At 31.0% G+C, this 17,403-nt stretch overlaps 1 protein-coding gene and 1 pseudogene across 1 annotated transcript in view; both read left to right on the forward strand.

Moving 5' to 3' along the window:
* The window catches only part of LOC145270911 (uncharacterized), a 317,731-nt gene that overhangs the window by 25,902 nt on the left and 274,426 nt on the right, over positions 1 to 17,403 (forward strand). The window lies entirely within an intron of this gene.
* LOC145271819 (U2 spliceosomal RNA) lies at positions 3,548 to 3,681 on the forward strand (annotated as a pseudogene).

Below are 17,403 nucleotides of genomic sequence, written 5' to 3' on the forward strand. Positions count from 1 at the left end.
TATGCTAGATATATTTCCATATGTCTGAATACCCTATATACAAATTTTCTAATCTGTAGATCAAATATTTGTTGAATATATAGGTTGAAAATTGTTCTTACTCTCTCTCTCTCTCTCTCTCTGGCTACCTCACACACACATTCTAACTTTTATAGATATAATAGATAGATTATGCTAGATATATTTCCATATGTGTGAATACCCTATATACAAATTTTCTAATTTGTAGATAAAAAATTTGTAGAGTGCATAGGTTGAGAATTGTTCTCTCTATCTCTCACACACACACATTCTAACTTTTAATGATATAATAGATTATGCTAGATATATTTCGATATTTCTGAATACCCTATATATAAAAATTTGTTGAATGTATAGGTTGAGAACTGTTCTCTCTCTCTCTCTCTCTCTCTCTCTCTCTCTCTCTCTCTCGCTCACACACACACACACATTCTCACTTTTATAGATATAATAGAAAGATTATCCTAGATATATTTCTATTTGTATGAATACTCTATATACAAATTTTAAAATCTGTAGATAAAGAATTTGTTGAGTATATGGGTTGAGAATTGTTCTCTCTCTCTCTCTCTCTCTCTCTCACACACACACACACACATTCTCACTTTTATAGATATAATAGATTATGCTAGATATATTTCCATATGTCTGAATACCCTATATACAAATTTTCAAATCTGTAGATAAAAAATTTGTTGAGTATATAGGTTGAGAATTGTTCTCTCTCTCTATCACACACATTCTCACTTTTATAGATATAATAGACAGATTATGCCAGATATATTGAAATATGTCTGAATGCCCAATATACAAATTTTGAAATCTGTAGATAAAAAATTTGTTGTATACATAGGTTGACAATTGTCCTCTCTCTCACACACACACACATTCTCACTTTTATACATATAATAGATAGATTATGCTAGATATATTTCTATATGTCTGAACACCCTATATACAAATGTTCAAATCTGTGGATAAAAAATTTGTTGAATGTATAGGTTGAGAATTTTTATCTCTCTCTTTTTCTCTCTCTCTCTCTCTCGCTATCTCACACACACGCATTCTCACTTTTATAGATAAAATAGATAGATTATGCTAGATATATTTCCATATGTCTGAATACCCTATATACAAAGTTTCAAATCTGTAGATAAAAAATTTGTTGAATATATAGGTTTAGAATTGTTCTCTCTCTCTCTCTCTCACACACACACATTCTAACTTTTGTAGTTATAATAGATAGATTATGCTAGATATATTTCCATATGTCTGAATACCCTATATACAAATTTTCTAAACTGTAGGTAAAAAATTTGTTGAGTATGTAGGTTAAGAATTGTTCTCTCTCTCTCTCACACACACACACACACACAAGTTCTCACTTTTATAGATATAATAGATAGATTATGCTAGATATATTTCTATATGTCTGCCTACCCTATATACAAATTTCCAAATCTGTGCCCAAAAATGTGTGGAATATATAGGTTGAGAATTGTTCTCTCTCTCTCTCTCTCTCACACATATTCTCACTTTTATAGGTTATATAGGTTGAGAATTTTTTGCTCTTTCCATCACTCACATTCACACTTTTATAGATATAATACATAGATTATGCCAGATATATTTACATATGTCTGAATACCCAATATACACATTTTCAAATCTGTAGATAAAAAATTAGTTGAATATATAGGTTGAGAATTGTTCTCTCTCTCTCTCTTTCTCTCTCTCTCACACACACATTCTCACTTTTATAGATATAATAGATAGATTATGCTAGATATATTTCCATACGTCTGAATACCCTATATCCAAATTTTCTAATATGTAGATAAAAAATTTGTTGAATATATAGGGTGAGAATTTTCCTTCCTCTCTTTCTCTCTCTCTCTTTCTCACACACACACAAGCTGAAAATTGTTCTCTCTCTCTCTCTGACTCTCTCTCTCTCTCTCTCACACACACACATGGTCATTTTATAGATATAATAGATAGGTTATGCTAGATATATTTCTATATGTCTGAATACCCTATATACAAATTTTTAAATCTGTAGATAAAAAATTTGTTGAGTATATAGGTTGAGAATTGTTCTTTCTCTCTCTCTCACACACACATTCTCACTTTTATAGATATAATAGATTATGCTAGATATATTTCCAAATGTCTGAATACCCTATATACAAATTTTCAAATCTGTAAAGATAGAATTTGTTGAATATATAGGTTGAGAATTGTTCTCTCTCTCTCTCTTTCACACACATTCTCACTTTTATAGATATAATAGATAGATTATGCTAGATATATTTCCTTATGTCTGAATACCCTATATACAAATTATCAAATCTGTAGATACAAAATTTGTTGAGTATATAGGTTGAGAATTGTTCTCTCTCTCTCTCACTCACTCACTCACTCACAAACACACACACACACATTCTACCTTTTATAGATATAATAGATTATGCTAGATATATTTCCATATGTCTGAATACCCTGTATACAAATTTTCAGATCTGTACATAAAAATTAGTTGAATATATAGGTTGAGAATTGTTCTCTCTCTCTCTCTCTCTTCTCTCTCTCTCTTTCACACACATTCTCACTTTTCTAGATATAATAGATAGATTATGCTAGATATATTTCCATATGTCTGAATACCCTATATACAAATTTTATAATCGGTAGATAAAAAATTTGTTGAATATATAGGGTGAGAATTGTACTTACTCTCTCTCTCTCTCTCTCTCTCTCTCTCACGCACACATTCTCACTTTTATGGATATAATAGATAGATTATGCTGGATATATTTCCATATGTCTGAATACCCTATATACAAATGGTCAAATCTGTAGATAACAAATTTATTGAATAGATAGGTTGAGAATTGTTGTCTCTCTCTCTCTCTCTCTCTCTCTCTCTGGCTACCTCACACACACACACATTTTCACTTTTATAGATATAATAGATAGATTATGCTAGATATATTTCCATATGTCTGAATACCCTATATACAAACTTTCAAATCTGTAGATAAAAAATTTGTTGAGTATATAGGTTGAGAATTGTTCTCTCTCTCTCACACGAAACTGTGCGCTCGGCTTCTTCCCCCCCTTCCCACCCCAAATGCTTGGGAAACTGTGCACTGTTTTTGTTGGTTTTCAAGCTGCCTCTTCCCCCCCCACACACACACAGTTTAACAGTAGTAGGAGGTCAAGAGAAAGAGGGTGAGAGAGAGAGAAGAGTAAGTTGGTGAGAGAGAGAGAAAAGAGAAAGAGGGTGTTGGTTTTATATTTTTATTATCGTCTAATATTTTGAAAGCTGAATTTCTAATAAAATGTGCATCTATAGGAGATAATGCCTGGGAATGTGTTCCCCCCCCCCACAGTTTAACAGTGGTGTGACGTCAAGAGAAAGAGGGTGAGAGAGAGGGAAGAGTAAGTGGGTGAGAGAGAGAAAGAGAGAGAAAAAAAAGAAAGACGGTGTTGGTTTTGTGAAAAAAGTTGTTATTTACAATTGTTCGCATTCTTGGCCTTTTGGTCAAGATCAAAGTGTAGTATCTGTTCTTCAGATGCTGCACTTCTATTTCTTGTTCTCTTTCGGTGGAGGAGAAATCCTCCACGACTGAGACAATTTTTATTTTTGTACCTTTTCTCCACGTTAAAAAACGACCCTGGTGTCTAACTGTCCCGTGGGGAGGCATAATAAATAGGTACAATTGTTCGCCATTAGTGGATGTTGACGTCACGTCACGTGACATGACTAAGCGTTTTTTTTTTTTAGTATGAATAACATTTTTTGTTTTAATTATAAAGTCTACACTTAATTTTATAGAAAATGATGTATATATAATAGAAAAAAAAAATTACTGGTTTTGTTGGATTCAAGTGGATCCCCCCCCCCTCCAGTTTAAGAGATAGCAGGTCACGTGGTAATATACAAAATGGCTAGCGTAAATATAAAGATCGGTTTTTTTATCGACGAATATTTTGAAAGCTGAATTTTATTTTATTCCTGTACATTTTTTCCTGATATTTTTCGTTAAAACTCTTGTATAAATACTATTTTTAACCAGTTAAATACGTTGGAGACATTGTCATGGAGTTTAATAATCTCTAGAACAAAGCAGAAGAGAAATTACAAAAGTATCGGTAAAACAAAGTGTTTGTTTACATTTGTTCGCCATTACTGGATGTTGACGTCACGTCACGTGACATGACTAAGCGTTTTTGGATTATGTAATATTAACATTAAAATGACAGGTTTTTTTGGGGGCCCCCCTAGGAGAGAAATGATCAGTTCACCCCCTTTTAATGGTCCGTTTGGTGTGGAATTTCGATATTTGTCATGCGGGTGATCAAGGTTCAATATGATACATAATTTGTCAACTTTGGTTGTGTCTGTCAAAAGTTTGAGCTGACGTCACGTCACGTGACACGTATTGAATAACGTTAAAATGACAGGTTTTTTTGGGGGCCCCCCTAGGAGAAAAACGATCAGTTGACCCCTTTCTACTGGTCCGTTTGACGTGAAATTTCGATATTTGTCATCCGGGTGATCAAGGTGCAATATGATACCAAATTTGTCAACTCTGGTTCCGTCTTTCAAAAGTTTTAGCGTTACAAACAAACATACATACATACATACATACACACCGATTTTTGCCTTTTATATATATAGAAGGCTCAGATTCCCAACGTCCGCCAAAATTAAAAAAAAAAAAAAAAAGTATTTCGGTGCTATCAGAATTAAAACAGAAACTAGCATTCAAACCTGGTCACGTTACCAACGTTACCAACGTTACACGCAAAAATAAACTAAGATGAATGTATACAATGCATTATGATTTTTTTCTTTTTTCATTTTGACACATTTTTGACCCCTTAAAAAAAAAACTATTTTAACGACCCATAAAAGAACCATCCATAAAAAATCCAATCATGTTAGGCCCCTAGCGCCTCTCTGCGATTTTTAGTTTTGGAAGAGATAGAGTTTGAAAAGTTGGAGACAGACAGACAGAGTCTTTTATATATTAGATTTATTTTTAAAAAATCGATTAAGGAATTTTAGTAGGACGAACCCCTCGGAGTAAATGTGGTATTATGGCGACTGAGCAATCTACATAGGAATAGTTATAGACAATTATAAGGTAGAGTGACAAGGAATTTGTGACCTTGGCCTTCGGGACAAGATCAAAGTGTAGTATCTGTTCTTCAGATGCTGCACTTCAATTTCTTGTTCTCTGTCAGCGGAGGAGAAATTCTTCACGACTGAGACAATTTTTATTTTTGTTCCTTTTCTCCACGTTAAAAAACGACCCTGGTGTCTAACTCTGTCCCGTGGGGAGGCATTGTTTTTTTTTTTTTTACACAGTGGTCACCACTTATCAAGGCCCGGAAGCCACTCAGGGATAAGGGTTATTGCAAGTACATTACGTTAGTGTGGAGATTTGATGAAGTGTTTACTTAAAGGGGGTGGTTCATTAGGAATTTGTTAACGTTGGACTTGAACACATCCAAGTGGTAGTCAGGTGGGAAGCAGGCAGACGGAACAGAGTTCCACAGGCGTACAGTTCTAAGAAAGAAGCTTTGTTCATGGAATCCACGTTTTGATTTAGGCACAGATAAAGAGTGGGGGAAATTTTTAATAGTGGATTCAGCTAGACGGGTGTTTTTTTTGTGAAAGATTGGCGAGGGGGGGGACCAGAGATTGGAGTTCAGACGAGCACCTGCCATGGAAATAACGATAAAACAAGGATAGGCTTGCCTTGCAACGTCTCTTCTCTGGGAGAGAGGTTGCAGGGGAGAGAAAAGGGCATCTTCCACTAAGCCACAAAGTCTATTTTGTACTCTGTCAAGGCAGGATAGGCTGTTTTTAGTAGCTCCTGCCCAGATATGGCAGCAGTATTCAATCCTTGGACGTACTTGGCTTTTATATAGATAGAGAATTGCATCAGTAGTGAGATATCTTCTGGAGCGGTAGAAGGATCCCACCATCTTTCCAGCGACCTTGGCAACAGACTTGATGTACGTGTTCCATTTCAGATCAGGAGTAAAGGTCAAACCCAGAAGCTTGTCAAAACACGGGGCCTCTCCCAGACGAGAGCCATCCATCCCAATTGATGCCAGATGGGGATCAGAGCGTTGATGATGTAAGGATAGGAGTTTGGTTTTAGATGCATTAAAGGTAACCAGCCACGTCTTCCCCCACTGAACCACGCGCTCGAGATCAGAGTTGTAAATAGAGACAAGGATGACCATAGACCTTCCCTCCCCACACTTTTGAATGGCTTTGTGCCTAATTTATTTTGAGTGTACAATTTATTGAAATAAATACTGTTTTTAAAATTGATAAAATAATCTACTTCTTTGAACTGTTAAATAAGAAAAAAAAGGTAAAACTATACAAACACCGTGACAGCGAATTACCCCTAACCCTAACCCCTAACCCTAACCCTAAACCTAACCCTAACCCTAACCCTAACCCTAAACCCTAACCCTAACCCTAACGCTGTCACGGTGTTTGTATAATAATAAACCCAAAAAACCCTGATCTCATTCTAAAATGCTATCTAAAAAATTCTTGGAACTACTTGTTTTTCTTTTAACTTATCTTGCCTTTGGTAACATTTATTTCTTGCACATTACGCCTTTTTCGTTTTTCTGTTGTTCAAAGTTAACACCGGCACTTTATTCAAAGGGGCTAGGTTCTGCCTCGACACCGGTGACAGGGTTCTACGTGACCCACTTTTCCTTGAGCTCAGAACGAGGCTGTTTTTTTTTGTTTTTTTTCGGACCCCATCTTGCTACCTTAATCCTACTGTTGTAACGATTTGGTTCGATTGATAATTTGATGACCAAACAATACCGTAATAATTATCTTACATTTTTGATTTTTCAATGGCAGCCCTGTTAAAGCTGAAAAGTTCAAGAAAAACCATAAACCTATGACGGATATATTTTGAGAGGTTTTAGATTTATTTTCTCGATAAAGGGAAATCTTAACAATCGGTCAAAGATTTCATTCACAAATCTGATTGAACTACTATAAATGATTGACGATAATTTATTATAGTTGTAGTGACTCGTTTGCTCCATTCATTGCACATATGGAAGCTACCTCCTTTATTTTTTTATTATTATTATTAGTAGAAGTAGTAGTAGTAGTAGTAGTAGTAGGAGGAGGAGGAGTAGGATTATTATTATTAGTAGTAGTAGTAGTAGGATTATTATTATTATTAGTATTATTATTATTAGTAGTAGTAGTAGAATTAATATTATTATTAGTAGAATTAATATTATTATTAGTAGTAGTAGAATTAATATTATTATTAGTAGTAGTAGTAGAATTAATATTATTAGTAGTAGTAGTAGTAGAATTAATATTATTATTAGTAGTAGTAGTAGAATTAATATTATTATTATTATTAGTAGTAGTAGTAGAATTAATATTATTATTATTAGTAGTAGTAGTAGAATTAATATTATTATTATTATTATTAGTAGTAGTAGAATTAATATTATTATTATTAGTAGTAGTAGTAGTAGAATTATTATTATTAGTAGTAGTAGTAGAATTAATATTATTATTAGTAGTAGGAGGAGGAATAATATTATTATTAGTAGTAGGAGGAGGAATAATATTATTATTATTAGTAGTAGTAGGATTATTATTAGTAGTATTAGTAGTATTAGTAGTATTATTATTAGTATTATTCTTAGTAGTATTAGTAGTAGGATTATTATTAGTAGTATTAGTATTGACATTATTATTCTATGTACGTGCAAAATGAATGCCGATGCTCAAAATGTATAAATATTTTCACCCCCTCCCTTTACTTAAAAATTCACCAAAAATCAGGAAATTAACCAATTTTAATTTAGTTTTCAGTATTTATCAAATAATGATCGCAGAATATAATGAACTAATTATTTTGATTTAAATCTTATTGGAAATGTATTATCTTGTTTAAATAAAAAATACCTTTACTAAAGTTATAGTTTTCAGTAGTAAATAAAAAAACGCAAGAATTTATTTTTGCTTTTTTTATATAAATAAAGCATCGTAATTTGTAACAATAAAAAAAAAATCTTTTTACAGGAACATTACGAAAAAAAGCCCTAAAATCCGTATTAATGAATTCGATATAATTCGAAGAAAAATGAATTTCTCGAACTACCGATATTATCATTGAATTAAGTATTGTTTATTTAATATTTTCACACAAAAAAAATATAATTATAAAAAATATTTCTACTTTTTTTTTTGTTTAAATTACAGATTTCACATAATTTTTATATACAAGATTTTAATAATTTCCTTGCTCGCAAGAATGTGAAACTTTCGGCGTAACATATTTATTATATAAAGAAAATTAAGAAAAAAAAATTAATTTAAAAACAGGAACCTAGAAAAATAATTAAATTTAAAAAATGGGAAAAATTATACAAACGTTCAGAATAGGAACGTATGGATGCACGTCTGGGGAAAAATATCACACCCTTCCTTCCTTTCGACTGGCTGAAATTTTGGGCTTCCGTATATTCGGTGTTTAGAAAAATTTTAGTTTGTTGCGTTTTGCGAACGTAAAAATCATTCGGTTTTGAGCTAATTAATTTATGTTTTGCACAAAAGGATGTTTTTGTTTGTTTTTGTTTTTTTTTTTTTCATTTTTTTTTAAAATTTAATTCAATATCTTAAGACTTTACTTCAGTAATTATCTTTGAAATAGACCCAGAAAACTAATATTTATCTTTTAAAGGATTTTTAAAATGAATTTATTTGACTTCAAAATTTAGCTGAATTGGGTAGCTCGCCGTGAAAACATTTTCAAAACTTTTTTTTTTTTTCCCGTGTACAAATATTTTTTTCCTTTTGGAAATTAACTTTAGTCTTTAATCTTTCAAATACAATCAAAAAAAGTTGTCGGAAATCTACAAAAAATTATGATAAATCGGCTTTTAAAACTTGGTCCCCCTATCGTTGCCCGTACCTATTATTAGTGGTAGTAGTATTAGCATTGTTATTATTAGTAGTAGTATTAGCATTGTTATTATTAGTGGTAGTAGCATTATTATTAGTAGTAGTAGCAGCAGCATTATTATTATTAGTAGTAGTAATATTAGCATTATCAATAGTAGTATTAACAGTGTTATTAATTTTAGTAGTATTAGCATTATTAGCAGTAGTATTATTATTAGTATTAGGATTATTATTAGTAGTAGTATTAATATTATTATTAGTATTTTTAATTTTTTATTATTATTATTATTAATAGGATCATTATTAGTAGTAGCATTATTATTAGTAGCATTATTATTAGTAGTAGTAGCATTAGCATTATTATTAGTATTTTTAATAGTATTAATATAATTAGCATTGATATTTTGAGTAGTAATATAATCATTTTAATTATCAGTATTATTTTTAGTAGTAGCAGTATTAGTAGTAGTAGTATTAGTAGAATTTTATTAGTAGTAGTAGTATTAATATTATTCTTATTATTTTAGTAGTAATATTAGCATTATTATTATAATTAGTATTATTCTTTTATATGTTGTATTAGCAGTATTATTATTATTAGTAGTAGTCGTAGTATTTACATTAGTAGTATTATTAGTATAATATTAATAATAATTAATAATACGTCACATTTAACACCTGATGGAATAATTCAAATGAAAAAAAAAAATAAGTAAATAAATAAAGGAACTCCCAGTCAAACTTGAAAATATGTTGCTTGTGTTTTTAAAATGCCTTCACATGGTGTTTTGTTTGTTTTATATATATATATATATATATATATATATATATATATATATATATATATATATATATTTTTTTTTTTTTTGAAAGAATCACGAAATTTATTCATTTTTTTGTTGTTTAAATAATTTAAAACGTTATTTTTAACTATCGCATTTCAGGTGAAAACATTACGTACTTACCTGTCATGTCGAAATTATAAATTGTGGAAAATGGCCAGCAGAAAAAATGGTTCTACTACAATTTACAGCCGAAAGTGAAGACGCCATTTTTTTTTTTTTTTTTTCGGGCACCCCAGCGTTAGCACTATCAGAATTTTTGTAGGAATTTTTGACACCCCTAACACGAAACTGCGAATACAATATAAAAATCTCGTAATTTCTCTGTTAAAAGTGGGTTATTTATTTTCTTTATGGATTATACTTCCAAAATAAACTATTACAGTTGTTTTAAAAGTAATAAAAATATTTTTATTTTTTTTTTAAACAGTAATGAATTTTCCGAACTCAATATTTTTCAATTTTTAAACTCAATATTTTTAAATTTTAAAATTTTAAAAATCTATCAAAATTTTTCTATTGATTCTATTTTTACGATATTTTCAGGGTCAATGTGAAATTTTATGTTCTTTCCAATAAACCGAATATAATATTTTAGACAAACGTTTTTTTTTTTTTATTCACGGTTCCCCCCCCCCCAGTGTCTATTACAAAGAAAATACTTAATTTAGTCCCGGATAAGTACATAATTATTTACTCACAAATTGAAGAGAAAAGGTCAATACATAATATATTCAAATTTAAAAAAAAACGGACATCGTGTTCTTGTAGAATTTTACCTGTAAAGTTTGAAGTTTAAAACCTTTTTTTAAACCACGTTATTTGTTTTTTCTTTTTTCTTTTTTTTTTTTTAATGGAACCTTGGTCCTTGCTCCTTTAATTGAAAAAAAAATTAGGGCTTGAATTACATTTTTCGAGGAGTTATAAGCTTGGAAAGACAGGGGGTCGAATAATTCACGCCTCCAATTTTGTAAATGGCTAATAATAATTAATTTCGACTCGGATAAGTACATAATTATTTACTCACAAATTGAAGAGAAAAGGTCAATACATAATATATTCAAATTTAAAAAAAAACGGACATCGTGTTCTCGTCGAATTTTACCTGTAAAGTCCGAAGTTTAAAACCTTTTTAAAAAAAAAACACGTTTTTTTTTTTTTTTTTTTTTTTTTTAATGAAATCTTGGTCCTTGCTCCTTTAATTGAAAAAAAAAATTAGGGCTTGAATTGCATTTTTCGAGGAGTTATAAGCTTGGAAAGATGGGGTGGAATTATTCGCTATTTTCACAAAAAATTCTGATACTGCTACCCCAGCGTAGTTTAAACACCCCTAACCTCCCCATCTTAAGAACGGCTTTCTCGGTTGAGGGATGTTTATTTCGAAAGCCGTTCTTAACATAGGGAGCTTGGGATGTTTATACTACTCCGGGGCACTAAGTAATTAGCTCTTTCCGGAAGTAATCATTATTTAGTTTTATTTATTTTTTTTATTTTATTATTATTTTTTTTTTATTTCATGCTGCGGTCATAGTTTAAAATACTGATTTCTCCTCATTTTGACGACAGGTGCCCGAAAAATGGCGTGTCTATTTTCGGCGATAAACTGTAGTAGTACTGAAAATATAAACTAATATATAAAATGCTATATGTCTGTCTGTCTTCTCTCCATATTTTCAAACTTTATCTCCTCCGAAACTAAAAGTAGCAGAGCAGCGCTAGGGGCCCTCAAATGATTGGATTTTTTATGGACCATTCTTTTATGGGTCTTTAGCTGGTTAAAATAGTTTTTAAGGGGTCAAACAATGGGTCAAAATTTAAAAAATCGTTATACATTTTGTACATTCATCTTAGTTTATTTTTAATCAGTTCATATGCGTTTGGTAAAGTGGTAACGTCACCAGCTTTGAATGCTAGTTTTGCTTTCGGTTTCGATTCTAGCTGATGGCACCTAAATTTTTTTTCTTTTTTGAAATCACGACTCTATAATAATATATACGAAATCTGGACAAATTAAAATATCATATTTTCTTTTTTTTTTCTTTTTTCTTTTTTTCTTTTCTTTTTTCTTTTTTCTTTTTTTCTTTTCTTTTTTTCTTTTCTTTTTTCTTTTCTTTTTTCTTTTCTTTTTTCTTTTTTCTTTTCTTTTTTCTTTTCTTTTTTTCTTTTCTTTTTTTCTTTTCTTTTTTTTCTTTTCTTTTTTTTCTTTTCTTTTTTTTCTTTTCTTTTTTTTCTTTTCTTTTTTTTCTTTCCTTTTCTTTTATTTCTTTTCTTTTTTCTTTTATTTCTTTTCTTTTTCCTTTTATTTCTTTTCTTTTTCCTTTTATTTCTTTTCTTTTTTCTTTTATTTCTTTTCTTTTTCTTTTTTTCTTTTTTTTCTTTTTTTTTCTTTTCTTTCTTTTTTCTTTTTTTCGTATGTGTGTGTGTGTGTATTTCAAGTAATTTTAAATGCTCTTTATTACATCGCAAATATTCCCCCTTTTTACGAGTTTTTAGCCAACAAGATGTCCGCCGACATTCTTCTTCATTGTTCCGAACTACTTGCCTCCCCACGAGGGCAAAGTTAAACACAAGGTCAGTTTTTAATGTGGAGAGAATCCAGCTCCTCAAAAAGGAACAAAAATAAAAATTGTCTCAGTCATGAAGGATTTCTCCTCCACTGACCGAGGACAGAAAAGGTGAAGTGTAACATCAGAACAGTCTTCGTTGTTTCTCATGTCGGTGGCCATATTGTTGGCTACTAATTCGTAAGAAGTGGAATATTTGAGGTGAAACAAAAAACATTTGAAACTAATTATATAGTTGTCGAGCAGAATAGAAATTATCTGTTACTTGTCTATTAAGATAAAGAATTAAAAAAAAATAAATAAAAAAATCCTCGGCCTAACGTTCACAAGAAACATGAGTTGGAACAATTATATTGAGAGCATTGCCAGGACTGCTGCGAAAAAGGTAGGTTCTCTCTACGGTACTACTAATGCTCGAAAGTATCTTGTACCTCTATAAGGCCACCATTCGCCCATGTATGGAGTATTGTTGTCATATTTGGGCTGGTGCATCTGCTACTAGTCTATCGCTCCTTGACAAGGTACAAAAGAGAGTCGCAAACCTGATAGGTCCTGAACTGTCATCTAAGCATCAGCCTCTGTCCCATCGACAAAATGTAGCATTCCTCTGCCTGTTCTACAAGTACTTTAATGGTGAATGCTCTGACAAACTTCAAGGACTTGTACCCCCACGACGTAAATACCTCCGACAAACCCGACAACCAGCAAAATCCCACCCCACAGTTGTGATCCCTAGATGTAAGAGAGCCTTCTACTCTAGAAGTTTCTTCTCCAGAACCGCTAGACTTTGGAATTCCCTTCTGGGTTCCTGCTTCACCAACTGTACTGACATGCAGAAGTTCAAGAAGTTCAAGTGTATGCCCAACTCCCCTCATAGTACCCCTGTAGATTATGTCCCTGATGTCCCCTACATCAAAGTGGCAACGTGCCTTGTTCGGGGTGAAAATGTAATAAAAATTTTTTTTAATTATATATAAATTCTTACTGCTGCAATATTTTAAGTTATAAATTTATCATATTTTTTACTATAATATCTTGTCTTTTTCTTTTCCAGTTTTAACAACTAGTCCTTTACTTTTCCATGTTTAAGCTTAACCATATTACTTTTCATGCTCGCATTTTTCTATGTAATCCATGATTTTTCACAACAAATTATTTTTTAATGATTAATTTATTGTACAAGTTCAGACTAAATGCATTATCTTTCAATGTTCAATTCACGGATGGGTGAGGGTATGTATATGTTCTACTGTAATGTGACCATCCTCCCAAGCGTTATCTCCTATTTTTGGGGGAGTGAGGGTTAGTATAATATATCGTTTGTTATAATACCATTCTCATAGGAATTACCACCCCCTTTTTTAGACGGGGTGGGGTGGGGTGGGGGTTAGGAATTATTTGTGCATATGTGATGATGGTGAGAATTAGATCATTCTCCCACGCATTACCTTCTCTTTTTATTTGGGAGAGTGTTTTCTGTGGTAATGATATCATCCTCCTAAGTGTTACCGCCTCCTGGAAATTACCTTTTTTTTTTCTAGGTTTAGTATATATCCGTTCGTCATGGTACCATCTTCCCAGGCTAGCAAAAAAACAAAAAAAAAAAATAAAAATAATAAAAATAAAAATCTATCTGTCTATATATCTATAAAAGTGAAATTGCCTGTTTGTGTGTGTGTGTACATTTCCCTACCAAATAACTCTGTCAATTTTCAGTCTACTTAAGCAATCATCAGTGTAGGAAGTGATAATTACTGCTGGTTTGGACATTCAAACCCAGTCACAAAGTCACTTTTTACTTAGTAGACTAGCATATATATTGAGATTTTATATATATATATATATATATATATATATATATATATATATATAACCCTATATTTTAGTTTGATGGCCGTTAATATGTGCGCTATAATGCATAACGTGATTTGAAAATATATATATGCTCTTAAATACATAATTGAGCCCTCTAATCAATTCTTCAACACAAAAGTATATATATATATATATATATATATATATATATATATATATAAATTGTGAGTCTGTGTACATTTCCCTACCAAATTACTCTGTCAATTTTCAGTTTACAGACTCGAGATTTGACATAAAGGGGTATTGAGATTTGGGAAAATCGGTTTTCGGCCAGAAATTTGGCTGTCAAGAGGTCAAAGTTCAACGATTTGATCTTTGAAAACTCTACCAAACTCCTCTGCCAATTTTGGGTCTAAACAATTGAAATTTTAGATGTAGGTTACTTGGACATGGATCAAACTTTTTTTTATTTGATTTGAGTCCAAAACAATAAATGGTAAGGGGTCAAAATTAGAGTTAGTTAAAAAGAAATTGACCTCTTCGGTCTCTACCAAATTACTCAGCCAATTTTTGGTCTAACATTTGAAATTTTACATAAAGGTTATTCAGACATAGGGCAAGCTTTTTAATCAGATTTTGGGCTAAAATTTGGCTGCCAAGAAGTCAAAGTTGAAAGAGTTGACCTTTACAGACTCTACCAAACTCCTCCACCAATTTTGCGTTCAAACACTTGAAATTTTAGATGTAGATTACCTGGATATAAGTCAAACTTTTATATATGTATATATATATATATATATATATATATATATATATAGTAGAAATGGTAATTAATAAAAACTGAAGAAAGTGCTCAATACTGTTGTAGAGCAAATATGTGTTTTATTTTTTATTACCGTATATTTCTGTTAAGTTACATTATTGTTTCAGCTACCCGGCCGTTTTTTTGGCCGTGCCGGGTAGCTGAAACAATAATGTAACTTAACAGAAATATACGGTAATAAAAAATAAAACGTGTATGTATGTGTGTGTGTGTGTATATATATACATATAATATGAACAAATGATTAATAAAATATGTTAAAAGACATCTTGAAAAAGAGTTAAAAACATATTTAATTTTAAAAAAAGGAAGCACAAGATAAGTGGATAGTCCTTAATCTGCGGAGTTTCGAAGAAATACTCTCCTTCTCATCAGAGGGCAGGAATTAGCAAAATGCAGGATCGGATTTTGCATATAAAAGTATTTAATGAAACTACAAGTAAGTCAAAGGTCTTACTTGGTTAAAAAAAGGGTGAGGTAAGGGGAACAGGAGGCAAAAGAAAAATAATAAAAAGATTTCACATGAATGGATAGTCCGGTGAAGGGTAAAAATCCAAAAATGGTAAAATCCAAAACGGTCGAATTTAAAATTTCAATCCAATGGGTAAATTCCAAATAATCCAAAAGGCAGAGTTCCTTGGAAAAAAGCGCAAATGGAATGAATTCCAAATCATTAAAAGAAAAGCACTAGAGATAATATTTAAAACACGTCTGTCAAGGCTGGATGAATCAAAAAATTTTTTATATATATATATATATATATATATATATATAAGTAATGTGATTTATAATTTAAAAATTTAAAAAAAAATTTTAAATTTAAAAATCAAATTTTAATTAAATTAAAAATCAGTTTCATAAGAAGGAACAACAACAAAGTCAATTATCTGTACGATCGTTTCGGAAATCCGTGCTTTTTATTTGTGGTATACATGAAGTCACGTAGAATAATTATACATAGTTTTTTTGGTAAGCACGGTCTCCTCATCAGCAAATTTAGGAGGATTTCTATTGAATTGAAAAGACACCAAAAATAAACCTAGCATTAAAAGTAAGGCAGATGAATCTTTTAGTTTTTCTTTTTTTGAAATCAGGAACTGTGTTTAAAGTAGTCATTTAGATGTCATAACTTAATGTGCATATATATATATATATATATATATATATATATATATATATATATATATATATGCACATTAAGTTATGATCAGTACATAAGCCCCAAGCAAAACCGGACTGAACTAGTATATCTATAAAAATGAGAATGTGTTTATGTGTGAGGACACTTCTCAATCTATATACTCTTCTACACTATTGGGACGAAATTTCGGAAATCGTAAAACTGAATTTCACATGAAAATAGTATCCACGTATTCCTGGCATTTTTAAGATTATTATATCCAAAAATTACGAAAATCGATAAAGTATTTAGATTATTTATTAAAGAAAATAATAAACAAAAAATAGAATTTGATGAAAACGATCGTAAGACACAGGATAGCTCAAAAGGGAGGTAATTTTCCGTTTCGATTTAAACAACGTGGCGGCAATTTTTCACCTGCTATATTTAGGTAATTTCGACTGCATAATTTGGAAGCTACCATTGTAATTTTTTTTTTGTCAATTCTAATAATTGACAAAAAAAAAAAAAAAAAAAAATCTGTTGAAGCCATTGTTTTTTTTTTATCTGAAAACTATTTATCTACTACGAAATCTTTTCCCAATAGTGTAGATGCGCCTATTTATGCGTATTTTACAATCGGGCAACGTCGGGCGACATGCTAGTAAATTAAAAAACAAAAAAGAAAAAACTTCATAACCGGTCACACATATTTGTTAGTAATAATGGCTAAATGCTATTTCTGTAATATTCCGTGTCAGATTACGTAAGTTATTTATTTGTGTGGGATTACAATAGCGTAATTTTCTTAGCACGTAAGACTTGGATTTATTTATAATAATTGACATGTGATTAGACGATGATTGTCTATGGGTTATTTTTATTGAGCGAACGATCGGCTTTAATATCGGTTTTGAATGTTCTTTTCTTAAAGACCTGTATTTATTATGGACACTGGATTAGAAATGGCGTGCGTTATCGGCCTTAGTCATCCATCATTAAAAAAAAGAAAAAAAAAATGACAACTAATGTCATGTGTCTGTCGGATGGTGTCATCTTTTAAGTTTGTCAATCTGTTTTTGTTTTATTCATTTTATTGGTTCCCCTCCATATATCTATCTATCTATCTATCTATCTATCTATCTATCTATAAAAGTGAAAGTGTGTGTGTGCGCTCGCGCGTACATTTCCCTACGCAATAACTCTGTCTACAGACTCGAAATTTGATA

This window comes from Euprymna scolopes, chromosome 46, assembly GCF_053919585.1.
Source record: "Euprymna scolopes isolate OS-2025 chromosome 46, ASM5391958v1, whole genome shotgun sequence".
Classification (NCBI taxonomy): domain Eukaryota; kingdom Metazoa; phylum Mollusca; class Cephalopoda; order Sepiida; family Sepiolidae; genus Euprymna; species Euprymna scolopes.